General features: G+C 34.4%; 1 pseudogene; it reads left to right on the top strand.

The window, feature by feature from the left end:
- The window catches only part of LOC142544326 (uncharacterized), a 166,935-nt pseudogene that overhangs the window by 57,750 nt on the left and 89,279 nt on the right, over positions 1-19,906 (top strand).

Raw genomic sequence — 19,906 nt, 5'->3', positions numbered from 1 at the left:
TAAAAAACCCATAAAATATGTTAATTATTCTACTATTGCACATATAGTTATAAATTTTTCATATATCTTTTTGTGATACTATAATTTATTACTTAATTAGAAATTGCACAAAAAATATAATTACAAAATTACAATAAAATCATTGAAAAAAAATGTAGAGAGAAAATTAAAATGATAAAACATTTAAATGTAATATAAAGATGAGTTATTTGATAAAATTAATATAGAAGTTATATTCTATTCTTGAAGTGTCTATAGAAAGTTAATTTTGTCATTGCACAATTGAAAAACAATGCCCATTATCCACACTTTTATTGTATATAATAATATAATAATACTAACAAGAAACACGTGCGATGCACGTAAATGTTAATTATTTAATAAAAATTAAAACTTTTTTTTTAAATAATTTGAATCATTTTTTTTATTTATATTGGTTTAGTCTTTTGTCATATTAGACGAATAAATTAATTAAGAATTTATATACCTTACTTTCAAAATTTTTTCTCAAATTAAAATTCAAGCCGTAGATTTTATGTTATATAATAAGTTATAATGAGCATGATATTTAGAACGAAATGAACTGAAACAAATTTTGAAAATATATATCTAAGCATCACGTATAAGGTATAATAATCTAAAAATCAACCAAATTATGGATTTTATAATTGCATAAATCATAATTTATATAAGTGAAACATACTAAGGACAAATAATTATCAATTTAAAATATTTGTGACTAACTCATCAAAATATTATCAAAACTAATGAAATAATAATATTGATAATAAAATATAACCTATAATATTCAATTTAAATATTATTTAACCTCCTACAAATTTTTTTACCTTTTGCTTTAGAATTACATAACATAGATAAATTAATTTTCATATACATTAGTTAATGAATAATTTTTTAAAAAGTATATAATTTATATTTTCCATTAAGCCATCAATTATGAATATATATATATATATATATATATATATATATATATATATATTATGTATTTGTATGTGTTTAGTGATTGTATATGTTGGGATCATGAAAGAATTTAGATGTGGTGAATAAACACTTTAAAAAATATTTACTTTTAAAATTTGTTTTCTATCGTTTTTAGGCGGTTGAAAGATTTTCTCAAACGATTAGAAATATGAACCACGTGAAAAGTGTGGAAGATGGTTCAATATTTCTAATGATATTTTCAACCGGTTGGAAATCTAAACAAGATATAGTTGAAATGTAAAAACTTGTGAAAAGTAAAGACATGGAAATTTTATGGATGTTCGGAGAAAAACACTCATACGTCACCCCTTCTTTCTCTGTAGAAGGATTCCACTAAAAGACTTTGTCTCATATATATATATATATATATATATATATATTTAAAAAAATGCTACAAAAATATTGAAATTTCTTATTATAGCTAAATCTCTTAATTTTTCTTTCAAATTCATACTTTATGATATTATTAGTATATTAACATTCATAATTATTGATATAAATTCTACTAAATAATTTATTAAATTCTTTATTTTCAATTCTTAGTTAAAAAATGATAAAATATGTTATTATTAAATTTTATATTATTATATAATTATATACTATATCATGTTATTGTACTATTGCATATATAATTATTTTTTTCTTATATCTTCTTGTGATACTATAATTTGTTACTTAATTAGAAACTAATCTAAAATATAATTACAAAATTGCATTAAAATCATAAAATAACATGTAGAAAGAAAATTAAAAGGATAAAATATTTAATTTAATATAAAGATGGATTATTTGAGAAAATTAATATAGGAGTTATATTTTATTCTTGAAGAGATATAAATTATTACAATCAACGTATTGTAGTGATAATTTTTTAGCATTTGTTAGACTATTAATTATATATTATATGGAATAATTAGGCTGCTAATTAATTATATATTAGGTGGAATAAATAAAAAATTTGATATTTCATTTTTACACTTACAACAATTAGAAATTTACAAATATATCTTTATTGAATCTTTGGATTTGTATTGATGAGGAGGTCATTTTTATTTTTGACAATTGAAAAACATGAAGAATTATCTAAACTTTTGTAGGTATATAGATAAAAAACTTATTTTTATTATCAAACATATATTCATTTTTTATGCATAGATTTCTCAATTGTGTAGAAAATTTCCATGCAATTAATCTAACAACATACAATTTAAGGGGATAGTAAAAAATTTCCAATTAAAAACTTTGTTATTCTTTTTACACTTTTATAAGTATAATAATTAAATATATATTCTTTTTATATTTTTAATGATTTTTTTAAAATTAAAAAATCTATTCTTTTAATATTTTTTCTAAGAAATATATATCAAGAAAATATTATTTCTCTGATGTATCTTTATTATCAAATATCTATTCAATTTTTATGTAACATTATTTTCAAATTTTCTTATGTAGCAATTTTCTATTAAAAAATAAAAACACTATTATGATTCACATGTATTTAATGATTTTGTAGAAAATTTTCATGCAATTAATCTAACAACACATAATTTATTAGAATAGTAAAAAATTTACAATGAAAAACTTTGTTATTCTTTTTACACTTTTATAATTATAATAGTTAAATATATATTCTTTTAATATTTTTAATGAAAAATATATTTTTTATTAAAAAAATCTATTTTTTAATATTTTTTGTAAGAATTATGCACTGAAGAAAATATTATTTCTCTAATGTATTTTTTATTATAGAATATCTATTAAATTTTATGTAATATTATTTTCAAAATTTCTTATTTTACATCTTTCTATTAAAAATAAAACACTATGATCCTCATGTTTTAATGAGTTAAAAAAAAAATTAAATACATCAATTAAATAAATAATCAATACATTACAAATTCAATATGCTAAATTTGTCCCTAAATTTTATATACTTTTTACACTAATGCACATGCAATTTATACAAACAATGCATAGTTTTTTAGCAATGTAGTAAAATCACAATGCAAAAATTTTGCACATCATCTATACTTTTATAGGTATATAGATTTTCTACCAATGCACATGCAATTAATACAAACAATGCATAGTTTTTGGACAATGTAGTAAAATCACAATGCAAAAACTTTTCTCATCATCCATACTTTTATATATATATATATATATATATATATATATATAAACTATTGAATTAATTAGTTTGATTTCAAAATAATTAAATAAAGATATTTAATATAATATGTAAACATTCTGATACTTTGACAAATGTTAATTAATGATCATTATAATTATATTTATTATAAGGATTATATCATATATTGTTTTTACAGTAGAAAATAACTTAGAATCTTTTTATTGCTCATTAAATCTCTTTTCATGAATTACATATTCAAAGTTTTGATTGGTGATTGATTTTATAAACAATACATGTAATTTCTTAGTTATAAAATTTAATAAAATAATTATGCCTATAACATATATATTCTTTATAAATGAATTTTTTTCATATTGTTTTGAAATCGTGCCATCTTTTAAAATCAAAATTAAAATCTTTACTTTCAATTTTTTGTTAAAAAACCCATAAAATATGTTAGTTATTCTACTATTGCACATATAGTTATTAATTTTTTATATATCTTTTTGTGATACAATAATTTATTACTTAATTAAAAATTGCACTAAAAATATAGTTACAAAATTACAATAAAATCATTGGAAAAAAATGTAGAGAGAAAATTAAAAGGATAAAACATTTAAATGTAGTATAAAGATGAGTTATTTGATAAAATTAATATAGGAGTTATATTCTATTCTTTAAGTGTCTATAGAAATTTAATTTTATCATTGCACAATTGAAAAACAATGCCCTTTATCCATACTTTTATAGATACATAGGTTAATGGTACATATGTATCAGAAAATCAATTTCAAAATGTGGGAACTGTTCTGTTTTAACTAACTTGCGAGAATAAATTTGTAGTAGTCCAGAATTTCATGCCCCTGTGTCTCCTTGATCTAGACTAAAAAGATATTACACTAGTACTTACCGGTTTGTCATCCTTACATTTTTTTAACAGTCAAGGGAAATATTGCTGAAGACTTTGCGAGCTATGAGTGCTGGAGAAGCTGCCGATCAAGTTCTCCGACAGATGGATAAACTGATGAAAACAATGAGCGTGCATCACGGGATTTGAGATTGAATAAGGTTATATCTGTTGAAGAAATTGAATGTCGTGGTCTTATCTCATGAATGATGAGTTACTGGTTCTATATATTTGTTTGCGGTTGTCGTGGTAATCTGGACCTTTTCTGAGTACGAACAACTACCAAATCAGTTGCATATTGCAGGAGATGTGACAAAGAAAAGCATGGCGCTGATGGAGAACGACGATCAAAATAATTGCCTGGATGTTTCTTCTAAGAGAATCCGATATGGTCCTCGTAACGCAACAACAGCCTCAAATGCTGTTCTTTAGTGATTGATTGGCAGGACCCTGTAATTGGGATCTCCCTTAAACATTCTGGAATAGATGAGAATTTGAGTCATGTTCAACAAATGATTCCTATGATTAGTGCTTTAATTGCAGAAGGTGAAAGAGGGCTCGACTCTCTGGAAATTCTTATATCCAACATACATCCGGATTTACTCTCGGATATTACATATGGAATATCATGTTAATCCTATCCATAATCATGTTGTACAGTCTGATTTAGATGTTCCTAGCTCCTCTTGTCCACCGTCATTGATACCTCCATCTAATTCTGCAAGTACTGCAAGTATCTAATTCTGCAAGTACTGCAAGTATTTCCATCACTCTGGCTCCTAAAGTTGAAACTATCTCAAATCCATCTGAAACCCCTGCAATATCAGAAGCTAACAGGTCAGTTTTGAAAGATGAAGTTCCGGATATGGAAGCCGAGGAATTTATTACGAGTGTGGAAATAATTAAGGCTTCACAGCTTTTGCCATCCCTTACGAGCAAAGTTGATGACACTCTTGGGGGTTCATCACTGGATTTTGCTCCTCCAGATAGCACTTATTCCCCCATCATCACAAGACACTGACCAACATCCATCCAATATTTCGAATGTTGATACATCTGAAATTGACTGTACATTTTTGCCTGTGTTTCCCTAAAACATTGAGCTAGCCAAAGAGCAGCAAAAATATGTGAAGAAGGTGGCACTGGACCGGATAATTAATCTGTACCCTAGTTTGGAGATAATGGATTCTAAACATACACAAATGGCATTGGTTGCCCGATTGTTTGCCCAGAGTTACGGTCTAAGATCCTTTCATTTACTATACTATGTCGCGTACGTTTGGCTTATGTTAAGATTTATACTTCTTTTTTATGTCGCGTACATTTGGCTAATGTAAAGATTTATATTTCAAACAAGTCCATTAAGTTGTGCAGAAGGAGAATGTTTGCAGGAATACACCTATTTTTTTTCAATGCTGAAACTTGGTTTGATTTTGTGCTCTCATATTTTTTCAATGATGGAATTTGTTTTGATTTTATGTGCTAAGAGGTGGGTAATTACAGAGCTTTGATGCTTCCATATTATTTATGTACACTGATGCCTTGGAGGGGATTTTTTTTTTTTGATTGGAAATTATATTATATTTTCATTAAATGAGATTTAATTACATATAATGGACAAGTGATCCGCACAGAAAGAAAGAAGATAAACAAAACCCCGTTCAAATCAACAACATATATAATTCTAATTTCTTGCTAAATCTGAAATAGAGAAGTTCTTAAACTTTACATTCTTCTCAATTCTGCTAGAAGCCCGAATCTTAATCTTGTCCCATTATTCTTCAACCGACTCTTCTAAGCTATCAAAAATCCTTGTTTTTTGCTCCAACCAAATTGACCAGCAAATACAATGAACTATTATTGTCCACAAAATTCTGCCCCTTCTACTGTGATCACGACCAAGATCTACCTCATAAAGTTCGTGCAAAGATCTTTGAGCCACCCAAACCAAATCCTCTCCTCCAAAGCCCAAAGACAGGTAATGAAAGAATAATGACTAAGTAAATGATCTTGGTTTCTCCCCCACATTCCGGCACAGCACACACCAATTCAGACACAGAGCACATGAAGACCATTTCTTTTGCATCATATCACAAGTGGACAGAAGAATTTGTTTTCACCATCAGATAAGACAAATTTAGGAGGAATCCTTATGTTCTTTCCTGCTCACCTTGAATTCCTAAGGAGCATGAACTACCATTCTAAACATGGAGGATTCAATTCAATCTAGTTTTCTCTATAAATGTTTAATTTCAGTTGGATTTGGCCAACACTTTTATTTGTAATGTATGTGGATAAGTGAACAAAGAAATATTTTTCATCTTTCATATGAACTTTTTTTCTGTTTATGCTATGAGTGGAAATGATGAAAATAATGAAGTTAACGAACATTTATAATGTATCCACTCCCATATAAGTGCATACATGCTAAGATGGTTGTGGTTTATGCCAAACCGAGCACCTAAAAAAGTGAAAATTTTAAGATGTGTCAGCAGAAATGTATTGCTCATGTTGAATGAAGCAAATAATGTAGGATTCCTTTACAATATTTTTGAAGAAAAACCCTTTCAACATGACAAATACAACCTGAACAAATTGACAATGATGATTTAACAGAGCATTGGCCAAATACACCTACACATCCCATAATTAGAAATGGGGTCATGCATCCAAATGAATTTCTTTTTTATGGGATGTATTTAATACAGTTCAAATATGGATGTCACTCAAATCATATAAAATAGGTTAGAATCCACTTATGATAACCTTTAAGAAAGAGATTAAACGAATTGTAACTGCTGCACCACATACATGAAGTGAAAACTCAGTCTCTCTTTGTATCTGTCTCAATCGAAATAAAATTGCCAATAAAATAAACTCATCAATTGGTAGTTAAGAATACCGGGGAAAATATCAAATACAACAACAAAACACAAGCCTTTATCTAAATAAGTGAGGTAGGCTATGTGGATCTTTTTACGCTCTTGTACTAAGTCTCCTATTATATTCCCCATCTACTTTAGATAATGCATATTATGCTTAATAATTTGTATCCAAGTCTTTTTGTTCTCCATCTTCGTCTATTAATATGGGTACTAGTCATGGTCTCATCTCCTAACTGGAGCCTATATTAGTCGCCTTTCTACATGTCTATACCATCTGATGCGTGTCTCCCTCAATTTTTCTTCGATAGCTCAACCCTGAGTTTTTCTCTAATATACGCGTTTCTTAGTCTATCTTTTATTTCCGTACCTCCACCTTAGCATCATTATCTATGCAAATCTAATCTTAATGTGCCCGCTTTAATACCCAACCTTTGAATCCATATAACATAGCAAACTTAAATGTTATTCTGTAAAACTTTCCTATGAGTTTCAAGGGAACCTTAAGATCACTCAAAATATTAGATGTACTTCTCCACTTCGACCATTCTACTTGTATTCTACATGATAAATTTCTATCAATCTCCCTTTCAGTAAAAAATTATCCTAGACACTAAGTCTCCACTCACTGGTAATTCGACATCTCTTATTTAACTATGGCCTCACTAATCTGAGTATCACTAAACTTAAATTTCATGTATTATGTCTTTGCTCTATAAGTTAAAAATATATCTTCCTGTGTTTCTCACGAAGTTTCAAGATTGACATTTACTCCTTCACGAATCTCATCTACCAAGACAATGTCATCTGTAAACATGTACCAAAGCATCATGCCCTGCACATATGTGGTGAGTTCATCCATAACAAGTGCAGAAAGATAATGGCTTAACGTCGATTCTTTATGTAGCCCTATATTTATCAGAAATTCTTAGGTTAATCCTTCTGATGTCCTTACTCTTATACTTTTCTTTTTCAAAACCTTCCACATAATTTCTCTTGGCACTCGGTCATATGCCTTTTCTAGGTTGATAAACACCACGTCTAAGTCTCGTCTCTTCTCTCATACCTTTCTATCTCGATACCTCTCTATTCTTGGTGAAAGAGTTAAAATATCAGATGATTGCGTTTGGACCATTTTGGACGTCTCTTCTGGGTTGATAGACTGTCATCCATTAGAAAAATGATTGAGGAAGAAAATTGATTCTGTACTTGATGAAAGATGTGGAATTTGTTGTTGACGCTGATGAAAAAAGAATCATCATTGTTCGTTCTCAGGAATAGTACTTCAATCTTAAGAGGGTTACAGCTTGTTTTGATGCTCTTTACGGAAGAGTATATCCCGTTTAAACCAGAAAATACTAGTTCAGACTTGATTGACTTTGCATGCAATGCCTTAATATGCACAATTAAATTTGTATTCCTGGTAGCATTACCTTCAAGATAGGGTTGTTGAGGAATTGAGCTTAGAATCTTCTAATTCTTTGGTGGTTACAGTTCTGGAATGAAAATGAAGATCACTCAAAGCCATGAGCCATGTACAACTGTGTAATTTGTCACTCTGTTATCCATCTTTCGATGTCTTAAACTATTGGTTTGTCGATTCCATGTGATGTCCTGAATCTGCCATGATTTAATCCTTTTAGAACGTGCAACATGAATCTTATAAATGCATTTTTGTACGATATGTTGTGGTTTCTATTGACTGATTGCACGTAATGTTGTATATTGTGCACCGGTGCAGGACTGTTTTCTACGCCTATTCTGAATTATTCTTATCTTGATTTTATATACTGATGTCAATGATGTCTTTGGAATGGTGCAAAAACATATTGTATCAAATTATGAGCGACAAAAGGTCTCTTTCTTCCTCTTTATCTGCATGTGTTGTGATTGGTGCAAGCCATAGATTAACTGATATATGCAGCCTCATCCATCTGTGCCTTTTGTTCCTTTTGCATTTGAGATAGGGGCCAACTGTGTCACGCCCCGAAACTCGGGATTTGACACCGGCGTCATTTAACAATCACACAATTGAAATAACCAGCCTCGTAGCATAGTATAAACCGAAAACACCAGTTTATTAATCATAATCTCAAAAACCAAAGTCTTTACAACTGAAATAACTAATGAAAGAAATGCGGAAACGTTTTTACATAAAACTTGAGTACCAAAATTCAGAAACCTCTTTACTAGCAACTCTCGAGATTAAAACAATTCACCAGCCCCAAAATTGTTCCGATTCTTCTTCTTCAATCTGCTATTCGGATTTATCAGGGAAGGTCGTAAGGGGTGAGTATTTTGGGAAATACTCAGCAAGTGGGGGCCGTTCGAGTATAACAAAACAACATGCAATTTCGAAATATACATACCATGCAAACATAATTCTTATCACGTGCGCATCATTAACCCGACACTGAGATTCATCTACTTTCAATGGTTTACTGATATCAGTCCCTAATTTTTACTCCTCTAAGGGGACGAGGCCGTATAGCGGTTATCTCCCCCACCGCGTAAGGGTACGTATTGGTCCCTCATCCTTTCTTCTAGCTCCTACGTGGCTTCTCTTTCCGTGTGGTTAGACCATTGTACCTTGACGTAGGGAATGATACGTCGCCTTAGTACTTGGTCCTTGGTGTCCACAATTCTGATGGGAACTTCTTCGTACTTCAGCTCTTCTCCCAAGTTACTTTCGATCATGAGCGGTTCTGCTTCCAACACGTGGCTTGGGTCCAAGATGTATTTCCGTAGTTGGGACACGTGGAAAATGTTGTGAATTCTAGGCATGTTTGGTGGCAGCGCCAATCTATATGCTAATGTGCCCACTTTTTCCAAAATCTCAAAGGGTCCCACATAACGAGGGTTCAGCTTCCCGGCTTTACTGAATCGGACCACTCCTTTCATAGGCGAGATTTTACGTAGGCCTTCTCGCCGATATTGAATTCCACTGGCCTTCCTTTCAGATCTGCCCAACTCTTTTGTCGATCTTGAGCTGCCTTGAGTTTCTCTCGGACTACTGTAACCTTGCCTATTGTTATCTGTACGAGTTCGGGTCCTACTATTGCTTTTTCTCCCACTTCATCCCAATATAAGGGTGATCGGCATTTTCTCCCATACAGGGCTTCGTATGGAGCCATCACAATACTGCTGTGATAGCTGTTATTATAAGCAAACTCGATCAATGGTAGATGATTGCTCCAATTGCTACTGAATTCTAGAGCGCAGGCTCGTAGCATGTCTTCTATGGTTTGAATTGTTCTCTCGGTTTGGCCATCGATTTGTGGGTGATAGGCCGTACTAAGAGTCACTTTAGTTCCCACGGCCCCCTGAAAGCTCTTCCAAAAACGTGAGACGAATCTTGGGTCTCTGTCAGACAGGATGCTCACTGGTACTCCATGAATTCGTACAATATTATCCATATACAGTGTAGCCAACTTGTCCAGATTATAGTTCATACGGACGGGTAGGAAGTGTGCAGATTTTGTAAGTCTATCTACAATTACCCATATTCCGTCTTGACCTTGCCTCGACTTTGGTAACCCCACCACAAAGTCCATGGAGATGTGTTCCCACTTCCGCTCAGGTATCTCCAATGGTTGCAATAATCCTCCAGGTTGTTGGTGCTCTGCTTTGACCTGTTGACACACTTGGCATTTAGAGACAAATTCTGCCACGTCTCTTTTCATTCCATTCCACCAAAAATTGCTTTTAAGATCTCTGTACATCTTCGTACTCCCTGGATGGACTGAAAACTTGGATTTGTGTGCTTCTGACAGTATTTCTTGGCGAAGGTTATCGCATTTTGGTACACACAGTCGCCTTTTCATCCACAGGACTCCTTTGTCATCAGTTTGTAGATCTTGAGACTTCCCGCTTTCGACTTGTCCCCTAAGTTTCTTTAGCTCAAGGTCTCGATCCTGGTTTAACTTGACGGTCTCTTGCAGACATGGTCTCGCGGAGAGTGAAGCGAGAGTAATTTTGCTCTCATTTTTCCGACTCAGAGCATCGACCGCCTTGTTCGCTTTACCCGGGTGGTAACTGATTGTCAGGTCGTAATCCTTCAGGAGTTCGATCCACCGTCTTTGCCTCATGTTAAGTTCCTTTTGGGTGAACAGGTATTTGAAGCTCTGGTGATCTGTGAAAATTTCGCACTTGGCGCCATAGAGATAGTGCCTCCAAATTTTTAAGGCAAATAAACCTGCTGCTAGCTCCAGATCATGCGTAGGGTAGTTCTGCTCGTGCGGTTTCAACTGCCTTGATGCGTAGGCTATTACTCTTCCCTCTTGCATGAGTACGCATCCCAAACCTTCCTTAGATGCGTCGCTGTAGATGGTGAATTCCTTATCTTCAGTGGGTAAGATTAGTACTGGCGTGGATGCGAGCTTTTCTTTTAACGTCTGAAAACTTTTCTCACAACCTTCGTCCCGGACGAACTTGGAATTCTTCTGAATGAGTTTAGTCAGTGGTATGGCGATTGAGGAAAAACCTTCGACAAACTTTCTGTAATAACCTGCCAGTCCAAGAAAGCTCCTGATGTCTGTGGCGTTCTTAGGTTTTGGCCACTCTGTAATTGCCTCGACTTTCTTGGGATCCACTGATACTCCTGCTTCAGAGATTACGTGTCCTAAAAAGGATACACTCTTTAACCAGAACTCACATTTCTTAAACTTAGCGTAGAGTTCCTTCTCTCTCAAGGTCTGAAGTGCAATGCGGAGATGCTCTTCGTGATCATGTTCGTTGGAAGAATAGACGAGGATGTCGTCAATAAATACTACTATGAACTGATCCAGGAATGGCTTGAAAACTCTGTTCATTAGGTCCATGAAGGCTGCAGGCGCGTTAAAGGCATCACTATGAACTCATAATGCCCATATCTTGTCCGAAAAGCTGTTTTGAGAATATCTTCAGCCCTGACCTTCCATTGGTAGTAGCATCTTCTCAGGTCAAGCCTGGAAAATGTTGTAACTTCTTTAAGTTGATCGAAAAGAATCGTCTATCATTGGAAGAAGATATTTATTCTCGATTGTGATCTTATTGAGTTCTCTATAATCTATACACAATCTCATACTTCTGTCTTCCTTATTCACAATCAGTACTGGAGTTCCTTATGGAGACGTATCCAGTTGAAATTGCTTCTTGTCTGGCAATTCTTGGAGTTGTTCCTTTGGCTCTTGGAGTTCAGTTGGCGTCATTCGGTAAGGTGCTTTCGACATTGGTGCTGCACCCGGGACCAGATTAATTTCGAACTCAACTTCGTGGTCCGGGACTATCCCTGGGAGTTCTTCTAGAAAACACGTTCGGAAATTCTCGCATTATTAGGGTATTTTCCAGCTTGAGCTCAATTTTTTCCTGCACTTCGTTCACCATTGCTAGGTAAACTTTTTTTTTTTTTTTGCCTGATTTAATGGCTTTCCAAGTTTGGGAAGCAGAAAGAATGTATTTATGTCTCTTGGCATTGCCATGATACCTTATTTCTTCTTGGTTCGCGTTTCGGAGTTTGAAATTTTTTTTTTTTACTCCGGCAATCTGCTATTGCACTGCTCTTAGATAACCAATCCATCCATATGATGACGTCGAAATCTTACCAAAGTGCTTTGAATCAAGTCGGCACTGAATATATACGAATAGATGATGATTTTATTCTATCTTGAAATTATCACGATTACTATCTCAAAACTAAAAATTCATATAAAATCTTGGAACTTAATTCAATATCAATCTATACCCTATTGAATTTAAATCCCAAAAATTAAAACTCAGTCGTCAGAAAATAAAATCTTATTCAACCTTGTATAAATGAAATTAATCATCAATTAATGCTTTTGTTAAATCTTACTTGCACTAAACCTTACTTTCCTCAATATCCAGCAATAATCTCATAACTTATTTTATTCATATAAGATCGTAATCTACGAGTTATCTCAAAATAATATAAATTACTTAAACCTTAAGATATTGTTTCCCAACTTCCTTTTAGACAAGGTAACCCAAAATTATACATATTTAAAGTTAACGCTTAGCATTCTTTAAGAACCCAAATTAATGTTTATACATTTAACTATTGCCCAAAATCAACTTCCATATTGGAATATCCAAAACTTATTATAACTCTTATCTCAGATTTTCACATACTAGTTTTTTTTTTTCTTCCCATAAATAATTTATTGTCCCCAAATCAAATATTTCACCTTAAATCAGTAGCTTAAGTCAACTTATCTCAGATAAGTACAATCCCAACAATATAGGTCAATATTAATTGTTTCCTTAATAAAATTCCAAAAAAATCCGATAAGCACTAAAAGAAACGCGTTGAACGAGATTTTTCAAAATATTTTCCAAAAATGGAAAGTCTAGAGATAAACATATAAGCCCTACAAGAAACGCGTTGAACGAGATTTTTCGAGATATTTTCCAAAAATGGAAAGTCTAGAGATAAACATATGGATTGAAAGAATTCGTCGAGAGGGTTTCAGAACAGTTGACAGAACCGAATTCGGAGTTTCCTACAAAAAAAAATCGAAGGACGTATGCTGGCGGGTTGACTCGCTGACTCGGCTGGGTTGACTCGTCGGAGTATGGTCGGAGCAAATGCTTATGACGGCGAAGGGGTCAGGATCACAGAACCGGTGGTGGCACGGCAGGAATCGGTAGGAAAACTACCTAATTTGGCGGGGAACTCGCGCAACTCGGTTAACTCAATGAAATTGGGCGTTTCCGATTGGATGATCCGAACTCAAAATTGATTGTTGGTAAAAGTTACCCATGGATCATAGATTGGTTGGCTATAAGGAATTGAAAATCGGAGTAGGATTGGTAGGGTAATTGGACAAAATAATTTTCGGGTTAGGGTTCATACGCCAAATTCGTAGATCTGAAATTCCCGTTTCATCCGAATGCGAAATATGAAATTGTTTGAGGGCTTTTGTTCGTCTCATCGAGACGGTTCTAGATCTGGTCTCTGATCAAAGAAACACTACAGGAAGCGGCCGGAATCGGCGAAAAACGCGGGGTGCGCGTAGGGGTGTTTGGCCGAATTTTTTTTTTTTCGAAATTTGATTTTTTTTTTTTGAAACTCGATTTTTCCCACTCGGATTATGAACCTGGCGGCTCTGATACCACTGAAATGTCACGCCCCGAAACTCAGGATTTGACACCGGCATCGTTTAACAATCACACAATTGAAACAACCAGCCTCGTAGCATAGTATAAACCGAAATACCAGTTTATTAATCATAATCTCAAAAACCAAAGTCTTTACAACTGAAATAACTAATGAAATAAATGCGGAAACGTTTTTACATAAAACTTGAGTACCAAAATTCAGAAACCTCTTTACTAGCAACTCTCGAGATTAAAACAATTCACCAGTCCCAAAATTGTTCCGATTCTTCTTCTTCAATCTGCTATTCGGATTTATCAGGGACGGTTGTAAGGGGTGAGTATTTTGGGAAATACTCAGCAAGTGGGGGCCGTTCGAGTACAACAAAACAACATGCAATTTCGAAATATACATACCATGCAAACATAATTCTTATCACGTGCGCATCATTAACCCGACACTGAGATTCATCTACTTTCAATGGTTTACTGATATCAGTCCCTAATTTTTACTCCTCTAAGGGGACGAGGCCGTATAGCGGTTATCTCCCCACCGCGTAAGGGTACGTATGGTTGAGATTCCCACCCATATCAAGTTGAATTCTCACAGTGTCAAAACATTTATTCATGCAAAATATCGTAACCAGAAGGGTGTAGAAGAAGAATTGTACTCGCCCGAATTTTTATAAAACCGAAAAAATATGCATCGAAATTCAATAATTTAAAACAAGCCTACTTACCTTAAATTCTTGATGAAAAACGTAATAAGGCTAGGGTTCTTCGAAATTCCTACTTCACTGGTTGGACGGCGGCAGGGCTTCGCCGCGCTCGAAAATTCCTAAGGATACTAGAGCACAAATTCTCGAAAATTTGGTGTGATATGTGGTGTGATTTTCGAGTCTACAGGGCCCTCCTATTTATAGGGGTTGGCTGCTATCGTGATCGAGTGATATCGCATTTGAATCTGAATCAAATCTTTATCGAGAATCGTAATCTATCTGTGATATAAATTCGAACTCTAAATCTTTTATCTCTCAATTTTCGAAATTCTCAAATATATACACTGTAAATTTCGAATTCTAGGGATTTTATTATCCTTTGCCTAATTTTTATCCCGGTATCTCCATATCAACTCAAATCTTAGGCATTTATCTGCGAAATTTCAAATAATAATATACACGATATTATTATTCACTCAATCTTGGTAAAATCTTACAAATCTCACATCCTCAAATAGATAAATCCTGGTATCCAAAATATACTATCGTGATAAAACTTAAATGATAAAATTTAAAATTCTTGGATTTTACAAACGGTTCCTTTTTCATGTGAGATAGGGGGGCCAACTGCAGTTTCCTTTCCCATTTATGCTTATTAACTTTTTTTTAGTGTCCTCGCCCTTGAAACTCCATGATTCATGGACATGTAAACTGTTACTTATGTTGTAATTCATAACTGTCTGTATTACGAAGATGCGTAGCTTGTATTTGGGGTCCCTAACAAGGCATGGAAACATGAATTTTCACATTTGTTTCATTTTTATGAACATGTCAGAGTAATTCATTATTTTACACTATAAGAAATGAAACATGATATATTATTGCATTTTGAATTTGACGCACATGGTGAAAGCTCCGCATTGAATGAGATGCCCCTTTGACTTGCTTTGAAAATGTCGTGTTGACCTGTTATGAAGTTTTAGATTGGGGTTGAAACAGATATTTAACTCTAAACCATAGTAGGTTGAAAGTTGAGTGTTATCAATAATTTATGTAACGATACTTCTGGAAAGAAAGTTATTTTGAAGAATAGAACATAATATCACAAAAAAGACAAAGATTCATGAATTCATTTTGTGGCAGTGTAGGATTTGTGTGTGAGTATGTATTAATTGCCTAGAAAATCATTGTTACCTAACAAAGAAAAATATCTCTTTTGAAATATTTTTTTCCCTCTTTCATTGTATAGCTGCAACCATCTCTAAAGTAATTTCAGCTCTCAGTTTTGATGAAGTGTAAGTGGTGTGAGGATCTCACTTAAAATCAGGGATGCAGCTTTTTATAATAAATCTATTGATCAGACATTTAATCGCCTAAATCTTGTGTTGGACGTATAATTTAGTTGCTGGCATGTTGGTCATGAAAAGCTCACGTCTTACTCTTTGAGATTCATCCCATATCCCGTAATAAACGACTGAAATTTGACTTTATTTTGACATTTTCTCGGGTATCATTTCTTCAACGCTCATAGAAATTCCAGCAATTTTGTTTTCCACATTGTTTGACGTCTTGATGACCTCTCATCTTACAGTAGTGGCTTCTTGAAAATAAAAGACTGTTTAAAAGTCTTTGTTTCTCCTTGTTCGTTTTTTATTGCCTCAACTTTTTCTCTTTTGGTTTCCTTTCTCAGGGACATTAATGCATATTCTTTACTATCTGCACTCTCTTTTTATCTCAGATTCGGCATCATCTGCTGCCATTGTATACGAGAAATTCCTTCTGGGATTGGTACATGTTGGGAAATTACACCGAAGTGATGCCGACCACGATGATAATATAGTACACAAAAAAACTTGCGGAATAAAATAACCAACAAAAAACACAAAGATTTACGTGGTTCACCTAATATAGGCTACGTCCACGGAGCACCGCAACTTTTATAACTGGAAGAAATATTACAAGTGTATACACCAATGCACTCAATATTTCTCACTCCCAAACCCGAGTATACCGAGAAAATAATTTCTCTAAACTCACACAGGAGAATTCCCGCACTCAAGAAAAAAATACTATCTTTTTTTCTATGCACTCTCTTTTTATCAAAGCTGAAAAGCTTTTGATTTTGGGATACTAAAAGCAAATAAATAAGGTTCAATTCATAACAAATTTCTTGAACCAACATTGAAAATTTCCCGATGTGGGATTCCAAATTTGCTGAATTTTTTATTCAGCGTGGGCCCCATTTTACCTAACATTTCTCCCACTTGAAGACTTGATTTCAATCATGTCTTCACACCATCATTGCAGCAGCTCATATATCTCCATTTACACTTGCAGTCCAACTGAAGTTGAACAAAACTTTAGTTTGTCAATGGTTACCGTCTTCGTGAGCATATCAGCTGGATTTTTACTTCTAGGAATCTTCTCCAGCATCAAGACTCCATTTCCAGCATTGATCTGATGAAATGATACCTAACCTGTATATGCTTTGTCCTAGCATGATAAACAAGATTTTTTGCTAAATGAATAGCACTCTGACTGTCACAGTGTAATGTGCTATCTTCAAGCTTCTGACCCAATTCTTCCAGAAAGGATTTCAACCATATCATCTCCTTGCTAGCTTCTGTAACTGCAACATACTCAGCCTCAGTAGTCGAAAGCGCAACAATCTTTTGCAGCTTAGACACCCAGCTTACAACTGTACCACCTAATGTGAACACATATCCAGTAGTACTTTTCCTGCCATCCAGGTCATCACCCATATCGACATCGAAAAAACCATGTAAGCCTAATTTTGACCTCCTGAAGCATAAAGAACAACTAGCAGTACCTTTCAAATACCTGAGAATCCACTTAACTGCTTCCCAGTGTTGCTTTCCTGGATTACTCATAAACCTGCTCACAACTCCCATTGCATGTTCTATGTCTGGTCTTGTACTTACCATTGCATACATGAGGCTTCCGACCGCAGAACCATAAGGAACCTTATTCATATAAGGCTGCTCCTGCTCCGTCGATGGTGATTGTGCTTTGGTTAGTTTGAAATGACTAGCCAAAGGAGTACTCACAGATTTAGCTTCATCCATATTAAATCTGCTAACCACCTATTTCACGTACTCTTCTTGAGATAACTTCAAGAATCCATTCACCCGGTCTCTTAAGATCCTCATTCCAAGGATTTGCTTTGCAGCACCCAAATCCTTCATGGCAAATTCCTTTGATAAATCTTTTTCTTGAGTTTATCAATTTCTTCCAGACAAGCTCCAGCTATCAGCATATCATCTACATATAGCAGTAGTATGATATAAGAACTGTCAAACTTTTTCACATAACAACAGTGATCAGCTTGACACCTTAGAAAACCATTTTCACTCATGAATCCATCAAAATTCTTGTACCACTGCCTTGGAGCTTGTTTGAGACCGTACAAGCTCTTCTGAAGGTTTGCACACCATTCTCTCTTTTCCCCATACTTCAAATCCCTGTGGCTGTTTCATATAAATTTCTTCATCTAGGTCACCGTGAAAAAACACAGTCTTTACATCTAACTGCTCCAAATGTAAGTCTTCCTTCGCCACTAGTCCAAGTACAGTCCTGATAGTGCTTAATTTAACCACCGAAGAAATAATCTCGGTGTAATCAATTCTTTCCCGTTGTTGGAAGCCTTTTACAACAAGTCTTGCCTTGTACCGCTTGCTACCATCATGCTCTTCTTTTAACCGGTACGTCCACTTGTTATGTAACACCTTTTTGCCTTGCGGAAGTTCTGTCAACTCCCACGTCTGATTGGATGACAGTGAATCCATCTCATCTTCCATGGCCAACTCCCACTTGGTTGAATCATTATTTTGCATTGCCACTTCATAGGTCTCCGGTTCACCTTTGTCTGTCAGCAAAATATAGTGAAGTGCAGGAGAGTATCTTTCAGGTGGTCTAATGGTTCTCAAAGATCTCCTGAGTTCAATCACCGGAGTTTGTGGGTCATCATCTTGTGCAGTTTCTTCATCATCTTCCTGGTTACTAGTTTTCAATTCAATCACAGGAATATATGTCAATGGCACTTCATCAGTCTTCTTGACTTCAGGACATTCATCTCCAGCTCCAATGTCTGACTTGTCCTTGTACAGAAGTTGCTCATTAAAGATTACATCCCTGCTCTGAATGATCTTCCGATTTTGGTCATCCCAGAAACGATAACCAAACTCATTATCTCCATAACCAATAAAGAAGCACTTCTTTGATTTCGGATCAAGTTTTGTTCTGCTTGCTGAATCAATATGAACATAGGATAGACATCCAAACACTTTCAAGAAAGAAAGATTTACTTCTTTGCCGCTCCATACCTCTTTGGGTATTCTGCAGTCAAGCGGTATCGAAGGTCCTCTGTTGATCAGATATGCTGCAGTGTTAACAGCATCAGCCCAGAATGATTTTGGCAACCCAGAATGCAATCTCATGCTCCTTGCGCATTCATTCAAGGTCCTGTACATCCTTTCAGCTACACCATTCTGTTGAGGTGTACCAGGAATGGTTTTTTCCATCTTGATCCCGTTCTGTGCACAATATTTCTTGAAATCATCATCTTCATATTCTCCACCATTGTCAGACTGTAAGCACTTCACCTTCAAGTTGGTCTCATTTTCCACCATGGCTTTCCACCTTTTAAAGGTCTCATAAACATCAGATTTATTTTTCAGAAAATAAACCTCGTCAATGAATGTGACATAGTATCTCGAGCCTCCAACGGATGTAACAGGAGATGGTCCCCATACATCAGTATGAACCAGCTCCAACTTTGCTGCTTTCGGTTCTCTACCGCCTTTTGAAAAGTTCACCTTCTTCTGCTTTCCAAAGATACAGCTTTTACATAGTTGATGTTCAACAGTCTTTAATTCTGGTAGCTTTCCTTTTGACACCAACATCTTCATTCCCTTCTCACTCATATGTCCAAGTCTATAATGCCATAGACTTGAATTGGCTCCAGCATCCACAGCTGCTAATGTGTCTCTGCAACTGGAAGTCATATACAGTGTTCCAGTTTTCTTTCCTCGAGCAACAATCATGGCTCCTTTGTTCACTTTCCAAGAACCATCACCGAAGGTCACATTGTGGCCTTCAGCATCGAGCTATCCCACCGACATCAGATTGCGTGTCAATTTTG

This window comes from Primulina tabacum, chromosome 5 (genome assembly GCF_025594145.1).
Source record: "Primulina tabacum isolate GXHZ01 chromosome 5, ASM2559414v2, whole genome shotgun sequence".
NCBI lineage: Eukaryota > Viridiplantae > Streptophyta > Magnoliopsida > Lamiales > Gesneriaceae > Primulina > Primulina tabacum.
Note: the sequence above shows the minus strand (reverse complement) of the source record. Positions and strands in the feature narration are given on the sequence as shown.